At 38.5% G+C, this 9,481-nt stretch overlaps 1 pseudogene; it reads left to right on the forward strand.

The window, feature by feature from the left end:
* Positions 1–571: 571 nt before the first annotated feature.
* LOC120247626 lies at positions 572–9,050 on the forward strand (annotated as a pseudogene).
* Positions 9,051–9,481: the final 431 nt, after the last annotated feature.

Below are 9,481 nucleotides of genomic sequence, written 5' to 3' on the forward strand. Positions count from 1 at the left end.
AAGCGTCCGACTTTCGCTTGGGTCATGATCTCGCGGTTCGTGGGTTCGGGCCCCGCGTCAGGCTCTGTGCTGACTGCCAGCTCAGAGCCTGGAGCCTGTTTCAGTCTGTGACTCCCTCTCTCTCTGACCCTCCCCTGTTCATGCTGTCTCTCTCTCTCTCTCCTAGAAATAAATAAAACATTAAAAAAAAAAAGAAAATGTCAGATTGTAATCAATATGAAGAAGTAAAGAGTCTGTATAGCAAGATAAATAATGATGAGAAAGATAGTTACAATAGGATAGTTAGAAGGCTTGTTTGAGGAGATAACATTTAAACTGAGCCTTATCAAGGAGACAAATCTAGCTATACAAAGAGCCTGGAGAGAAAAACTACTACAGTTAAAGGAAAAGGTGAGTTCAAAAGCCCTGAGATTAGGAAGAGTTTGGCCTTTCTTAGAACACAAGGGAAAATATGAGTAGTGTGAAACATCAGTAGAGGCCAGATTATTCAGAGTGGCATTTATAGGCCATGGTAAGGAATTTGGATTCGTTCTGAGGTTAGTGGGAAGCCATGGGAAACTTTTAAGGAGCAATGCAATTGATCACATTGTGCTTTAACAAGATTACTGTCTACAGAGTGGACATTGGATTGTGGGACGTCAAGAGTGGAAGCTGGGACACTAGTTTGGATGATGAGGTTTGTGGGGGTGACAGTGGGATTCATGGGGTCTGGAGCCAATGACCAAGAAAGAGTTCTTGAAGACAACTTTGGTGGAAAAAAGTGATTTTATGAAGCACAGGGACAGGACCCTTTGGGCAGGAAGAGCTGCCCCGGGACCATGAGGAGAGACTGGTTTTATACTATGGGGTTGGGGGAGGTAAAGTCCAGGGGAAGTTTCCAGTGAGATTTTCACATTCTAAAGAAGACTCACAGGATGCTGGAGGCCTAGCTGTTGTCAAGCTAAGGTTGTTTTTCTCTCTAGCAAAGCATTAGCATCAAGACAGACTTTAAGACAGTCTTTAAACATTAAGACTCCATAGGGAGTTCCTGGAGAAACATTTACTCTGCCAGCCTCAAGTATTTGTCAATGGGCTGCAGGTTATAAGGAAATTTAGTTCTATTTGCCATTTCCTTCTGCCTTTGTTTCCCACCTTACTATGGAGGGATGATGGAGACTTAGGTCCTGCAGGACTATGATTTCTATTAGTTAACCATTTGTTTTTCCCCTTTTCTTTGTTCTTGGGCAGCCAGGAGTGCCCAAGGAATATCAACACATTTCCCACCTGGTTGGGGGGGGGAAAGGGGGTGTTTGTGGCCCGTCAGCTTCCTTATGCTCCCTCATCAAGGAGGCAAGTACTTTTGTCCTAGGGAGAGATAATGTGGTCTTAGATTAGGATGGTAAGGATGGAAAATAGAGAAGTGGGAGGATTTGAGTTATAATTTGAAGATAGAGTCAACAGGGCTTGCTGATAGATTGGATTTGGAGATAGAGGAAAGGAAAAAATTTAAGACTTTCCTGTCTTTCTAGTTTTAGTATTTGGGTAGCTCAAAATAGAGTGTTGGAAAGTTGGTGGTCTGGATTAACAGGTGAGACAGTGATTTGAAAAACTAGAAGCCCAAATGAGACTGGCAGAGGCTAGGAATTGATAGACTAACAGCAGTCAGTTCAATAGCTGCCATGCCAATAAAGAGAGCAAATGTAGGAGGATGAAAGTAGCCCCTGGAGGAGACTGATGGTAGGAAGGGGGAGCAGTTAGCATGTACAGAAAAGAATGGGAAAACTTGGAGATGTAGTATTTGAGCGGGGTCGGGGGGTAGTTTGAGGTCTCTTCTTGCCTTCATTGTGATTCATATATCTTAATTTTAGCCCTCAGGCTACTGGGCTCCATAGAAACACCATTAAACTTGTAATAGAAAAATCTTTGGAAATGAAAAACATACTTTTCTGTTTACAAAAGAGAGTTGATTGGATAAAGCGAGGAGAAATAAGATGATTTGCAAGTTCTGTATCTGCCCACCCCCAGGAGTATGCAAAGTTTTATTGCTAATGACTGTGCTAAAAAGGCCTGTCCTGTGAAATGTTGTAAGTGTGCATCTTATAAACAGAGTTATCAATTGGTTATGATGGTTGCTTTTAAGGAATTACAGCTTTGATATTATTACATTAAAAAAAAAGCAGAGGATCTTTATGGTAATTGGTAAACCAACAACCATTATTTGACTGTCTCCTTTGTGAAGACGGGATAGTATAGTAGCTAAAGGCATGGACTCTTCAGATACCTGGATTCAAATCTCTGTTCCACCATTTACTTGCACTATGATCTTTGGGTCAGTTAATTGACCTTCTCAAAGCCTAAGGTACTATGTATGCAATGAAAATAATAAAACTTCCCTTATAAGGTTGTGTTGATTAGATGTGTTGATATTTATAAAATGCTTAAAACAGTATCCATATTAGTGTTTGTTAAATAACATAAAATAAACAAGTACTTGGATAGGAGGATAATCAATAAATATAAGACTGGCCCGAAATACTGGGTCATTGGGTAGAATAGCAGGACCAATAAAAAAGCAACTGACTGGGAGTTGAGACACAGGTTTAGAGTGGCTCTGAAATCGGACCAGGGGTACTTGTTATGACTTGATTAGTCTTTTTCTGGCTACAAGACAAAAGCTGATGTAGACTTCTTGAGGCCTGGAGATAGGTGAAGAATCCCTAGATTCTGTAAGAACATTGAACTATATACAAGTAATAGAAACAATGCTATGCTTACATTAGGTCTAATAGGATATTAGTCTCTGAAAACCACTGTTTTACCAAAGCTAAATATAACTCCCAATGTGTCCGTTAAGAAACGATGGGGGCACTTGTGGGGATGAGCACTAGGTGTTGTATGGAAACCAACTTGACAATAAACTACTTAAGGAAAAAAAAAAAAAAGAAACGATTCCTCTCTCTGAGGTTTCTTTTTCTTTTTTCTTTCTTTATCTCTTTGTTTCCTTTCTTTTTTGGAAGAGATGGAGCTATCACTTCTGTCAGGAGAAAGTGTAAAGGAAAAAAACAAAACTTTGATAATTTATTTTTCACTTTAAATTTTTTGTTGCTATATATAATTTTTTATTATTAACCAAAACATTTCCTCCTTCCTCCCATTTTATCTCAAGTGTGCCCATCCAAAAGACATATAATGGCTTCTTTATATATTATGCTGAACGGTGCTTTGTGAGCATCACATGGCAAAAGTCAGCATCTGTGGATGGATCAGGATAGTAATTATAAGTGGCACATTTACCTTATTCCATCTGTGGAGTTCACAGAGTTAAGGCCCTTTTTAGAGTTACAGGGCTGCTTGAGTTCGGAGAGGTCTCATCTACTCTCTTCCTTCTAGGCCTAACTCTACCTAAACCTGTCTGGAAAGATGAATCTCTTATTTTTAAGGGGCCTTTGGGAATGAAATTTTGTAAGCTCCTTTTAAGTCCTTTAAGTCACAAATAATAGATGCAAATGCCTCACAAAATATTAGCACTGAATCCAACAACATATTTAAAAAATCAATACACTACAACCAAGTGGGAGTTATTCCCAGGATGCAAAGGTGCGTCGGTATTCACAAAACAACCAAGGTGATATGTCACATCAATAAGAAAAAGGATAAAAATCATATGATCACTTCAATAGATGCAGTAAAAGCATTTGACAAAGTATAACATCCATTCGTAATTAAAGCCCTCTGCAAAGTAGGTCTAGAGGGAATATATTTCAACATAATAAAGGCCTTATACGAAAAACAGTCAAGAGAGGTGCCTTGGTGGTTTAGTCAGTTAAGCCTCCAACTTTGGCTCGGGTCATGATCTCATGGTTTGGGGTTTGAGCCCCGCATCGGGCTCTGTGCTGACAGCTCAGAGCCTGGGGCCTGCTTCAGATTCTGTGTCTCCTCTCTCTGCCCCTCCCCTGCTTGTTCTCTGTCTCTCAAAAATAAATAAATATTAAAAAAACATACAACATCATACTGAAAGGGTAAAAACTGAGAGCTTTTCCCCTAAGGTCATGAACAATACAGGAATGTCAACTCTCACCACTTATCTTCAACATGGTACTTAAAGTCCTAGCCACAGCAATTAGACAACATAAAGCAATAAAAAGGAATACAAGTTGGTAAGAAAGAAGTAAAACTCTCACTATATGCATTTGACATGATATTATACATAGAAAACCCAGAAGACTCTACCAAAAAACTACTAAACTGATAAATGAATTCCGTAAATTTGCAGGATATAAAATCAATGTACAGAAATCTGCATTCCTATACTAATAATGAAGCAACAGAAAGAGAAATTAAGACAGCAATATCATTTGCAATTGCACCAAAAATAATAAAATACCTAGGAATAAACCTAACTCAAGAGGTAAAGACCTGTACTCTAAACACCATAAAACACTGATAAAAATCATTGAATATAACACAAAGAAATGGTAAGATATTCCATCTATATTCCATCAATTCCATGGATTGGAAGAATGAATATTGTTAAAATGTCTATACTCCCCAAAGCAATCTATACATTTAATGCAATCCCTATCAAAATACCAACAGCATTTTTCACAGAGCTAGAACGAATAATTATAAAATGTGTATGGAACTACAAAAGACCCCAAATAGCCAAAGCAGTATTGAAAAAGAAAAGCAAAGCTGGGGCCACCTGGGTGGCTCAGTTAGTTGAACATTTGACTCTTGACTTCAGCTCAGGTCATGACCCAGAGTCATGAGATCAAGCCTGGGAAAAAAATTAAAAAAGAAAAGAAAAGCTGGAGGCATCGCAATTCTGGGTTTAAAGTTATATTACAAAGTTGTAGTAACCAAAACTGTATGGTGCTGGCACAAAAATAGACACATCAATCAATGAAACAGAATAGAAAACCCAGAAATGAACCCATAATTATATGGTCAATTTTTTTTTATTTTTTTTTAATGTTTTTTATTTATTTCTAGGAGAGAGAGAGAGAGACAGCGTGAGCAGGGGAGGGCCAGAGAGAGAGGGAGTNAAATTATAACTAAAGTGGAATGACATCTTTGTAGCTTAATTTAAAAGGTTAAACATATTAAAATAATTTTTTCTTTCTCTCAGTGTAAGAAATATATATTTTTTTAATTTTTTATTTATTTCTGGGAGAGAGAGAGACAGCGTGAGCAGGGGAGGGTCAGAGAGAGAGGGAGTCACAGACTGAAACAGGCTCCAGGCTCTGAGCTGGCAGTCAGCACAGAGCCCGGCGCGGGGCTCGAACCCACGAACCGCGAGATCATGACCTAAGCGAAAGTCGGACGCTTAACCGACTAAGCCACCCAGGCGCCCCAATTATATGGTCAATTAATCTTCAACAAGGAGGAATGAATATCCAAAGGAAAAAAGAGAGTCTCTTCAACAAAGAGTATTGGGAAAACTGAATAGCCACGTGCAAAAGAATGAAACTGGACCACATACAAAAATAAACTCAAAATAGAATAAAGACCTAAATGTGAGACTTGAAATCATAAAAATCCTTGACGAGTGCACAGGCACTAATCTCTCTGATATTGGCGGTAGCAATACTTTTCTAAAATTTTTTTAATGTTTTATTTCTGAGACAGAGAGAGAGAGAGAGAGACAGCATGAACAGGGAAGGGTCAGAGAGAGGGGGAGATACAGAATCTGAAACAGGCTCCAGGCTCTGAGCTAGCTTTCAGCACAGAGCCTGACGCGGGGCTCGAACCCACAAACCGTGAGATCGTGATCTGAGACAAAGTCGGATGCTTAACTGACTGAGCCACTCAGGCGCTCCAGAAATACTTTTCTAGATATGTCTCCTGGCGCAAGAGAAATAAAAGCAAGAATAAACTATTGGGACTACATCAAGATAAAAAAAAAGCTTCTGCACAGTGAAGGAAATAGCGAACACAACTAAAAGGAAGCTACTGGATGGGAGAAGATATTTGCAAATGACACATCTAATAAAATGTTCATATCCAAAATATATAAAAAAAGTGATGCAACTCAACACCCAAAAAACAAATAATCCAATTACAAAATGGGCAGAAGACCTGAATAGACGTTTCTTCAAAGTAGACATCCAGATGGCCAACAGACACATGAAAATATGCCCAACATCATTCATCATCAGTGAAATACAAATTAAAATTACAATGAGATATCACCTCACGCCTGTCAGAATGGGTAAAATCAAAAACACAAGAAACAACAATGTGGAGAAAAAGGACCCTGTGCACCATTGGTGGAAACACAAATTTGTAAAGCTACTCTGGAATATAGTAGGGAGTTTCGTCAAGAAGTAAAAAATCGAACTGCCATATGATCCAGCAATTGCACTACTGTGTATTCATACAAAACAAACCCACAAAAAAAACCACTAATCAATTTATTTTTATTTATTCAGAGAGAGAGAGAGAGAGAGAAAATGAGTGGGGGAGGGGTAGAAAGATAAGGAGAGAGAATACCAAGCAGGCTCTGTGCTTGATCCCATGAACCATGAGATAATGTCCTGAGCTGAAACTAAGAGCCAGATACTTAACCAACTAAGCATCCCAGGCACCCCCAAAAAACACTAATTCAAAGAGATACATGCACTCCTATGTTTACTGCAGCAGTATTTACAATAGCCAAACTATGGAAGCAGTCAAAGTGTACATTGATAGATGAATGGATAAAGAATTGGTATGTATGTGTGTTGGTATGTGTGTGTGTGACACACACACACACACACACACACACACACACAGGAATACTATTTAGCAATGAAAAAGAACCAAATCTTAACATTTGCAACTATATGGATAAACTATATGGAGACTAATGCTAAGTGAAGTAAGTCAGTCACAGATAAGTGCCATATGATCTCACTTATCTATGGAATTTAAGAAATAAATGAGGGGCACCTGGGTGGTTCAGTTGGTTGAGCGTCCGACTTCAGCTCAGGTCATGATCTCACAGTTCACAAGTTCGAGCCCTGCGACAGGCTCTGTGCTGACCTCTGAGAGACTGGGTCCTGCTTTGTATTCTGTGTCTCCTCCTCTCTGCCCCCCCTCCCATGCTCTGTCTCTCAAAAATAAATAAACATTAAAAATATTTTTTTTAAAAAAGAAATAAATGAGTAAAGAGAAAAAAAGAGAGACTCACCAAGAAACAGACTCTTTATTATAGAAAACAAACTGATGGTTACCAGAGGGAAAGGGGTAGGGGATTGAGGATAAAAGGAGATGAAGATTTAAGAATAGGGTTATCATCATGAAAAAAAAAAATTTAATGGCATTTAAAAAACAATGACCTAGTAATTCCACTCTTAGGTGTATACTTGAGAAATCAAAACATAAGTCTGAACAAAAACTTTACAAAGATGTTTATAGAAGCATTATTCATAATAGCTGAAAAGTGGAAACAGCCTAAATGTCCACCAACAGGTGACTGGGTAAACAAATTGTAATGTCACCATACAATGCAATATTATTTGTTTATAAAAAGGAATGAAATTCTGATACATGCTATAATATGGATGAATCTTGAAACATCATTCTAAGTAAAAGATGCTGGTCAAAAAACCTAAATATTGTATTATTCCTTTGGTATGAAATATTCAGAATTGACAAATTCATACATACAGAAAAGTAGATCAGTGATTGAGGCCTGAACAGGGATGAAGGCTGCAGCAGAAATGAGGAGTGACTGCTAATGAGTGTAGGGTTTCTTTCAGGGATGTTAAAAGTACTTACAAATTAGATTGTGGTGATGATTGTACAACTCTGTGATTGTACTGAAAACCACTGAACTACACACACACACACACACACACACATATATATGAACTATATATAGGTGAATTTTATGATAAATGAAGCCAATCACAATAAAAACGTTTTAAAAAAGAAAAGGAATAAAAGAGATAGAAGCAATTCAGCTACCTGACTGCAAAGACTAAATGGAGAAGCCACATGGAGAAAAGAGGCCCTGGAAGTACATGCAGAAGGAGAGATGCCCTGACTTCCTAGCATTGAAATGAAACCTTTACAGGACTCCAGTCCCAGCCATCAAGTACTGAAAGTATACATGAGAACCAGAGACAAGATTAGTGGAACTGCCCAGCTGAGTCGAATCTTCCTTCACACACAGCTATGGAAGCTAATAAAATGAATATCATTTTAAGCCACTAAGTTTAGGGGTAGTTTGTTATACATCGATAGATAACCAAAACACCAGTTGGGCAAAGATACCACAGATTCCAAATGGGTCAGATCTACATGCAAAATCAGAAACAACACAAGTATTAGAAGAAAATATGGCTAGATTCTTCTATACCCTGTGTATGAGGAGAAATCTTTCTAATTATGTCTCAAAATGAAGATGCAATAAATAAAATATTGACATATTTAATTACTTTAAAAAATTTAAGGCTTTGCAGGACAAAAAGTCCATTAAAAAATAAATAAAGGGGGAGATGCTGCAGACCCAGAACCCGGAACTGCTCCAGAGGTAGTGAATAATAGCTCTTCAAGCCTGAAATAAAAAGTGGCCTCCAATAAAACTGCATTGCAAAATATGGGAAAGAAACAGAATGGAAGGAGAAAAAAAGTAAAAGAAGCAGAGCCTGAAGAATCTATGGTGGGAAAAGACTGAAATGACATGTAGTAAGTTGGAAGGTGGAGTATTTCCTGAAGTGAAAGGGATTTACGGATGCTGACAATACATGGGCACCTGAAGAAAATTTAGATTGTCCAGAGTTAATTGGAGCATTTGTTTAATTCTCAAAAAACTGACAAAGACTGTACAAAAAGAAAATCTATCTGACAGTGAATCTGATGATAGCAAATCAAAGGAGAAAAAAGATGTTACTGATAAATACGGAATGAATAATTGGTGCCACAGACAACAATGGAGAATGAATGTTTCTCATCAAATGGAACGATTCAGATGAGGTAGACATGGTGCTGGCAAAAGAGGCAAACATGAAGTGTCCTCAAATTGTAATTGCTTTTTATGAAGAGAGACTAACTTGGCCTCTTGTCCAGAAGATGAAGCTCAATAATTTTTTGCATTGCTTCACACACACACACACACACACACACACACGTATATATACATATATATATATATATAATATATATAATCTGGACTTTGGGGGGTTATGTTTATTTTATTTTATTTTTTTTAATATTTTTATTTCTAGGAGAGAGAGAGAGACAGCGTGAGCAGGGGAGGGACAGAGAGAGAGGGAGACACAGAATCCGAAACAGGCTCCAGGCTCTGAGCTGGCAGTCAGCACAGAGCCCGACGCGGGGCCCGAACCCACGAACCGCGAGATCATGACCTAAGCGAAAGTCGGACGCTTAACCGACTAAGCCACCCAGGCGCCCCGGGGTTATGTTTATTTTTGAGAGAGAGTGCAAGAGCGCGCTTGCCAGGAAGGGGGAGACACACACACACACACACACACACACACACACACACACACACACA

The sequence above is a fragment of the Hyaena hyaena genome, unplaced genomic scaffold, assembly GCF_003009895.1.
Source record: "Hyaena hyaena isolate Hyena2069 unplaced genomic scaffold, ASM300989v1 scaffold_536, whole genome shotgun sequence".
Taxonomy (NCBI): Eukaryota; Metazoa; Chordata; class Mammalia; order Carnivora; family Hyaenidae; genus Hyaena; species Hyaena hyaena.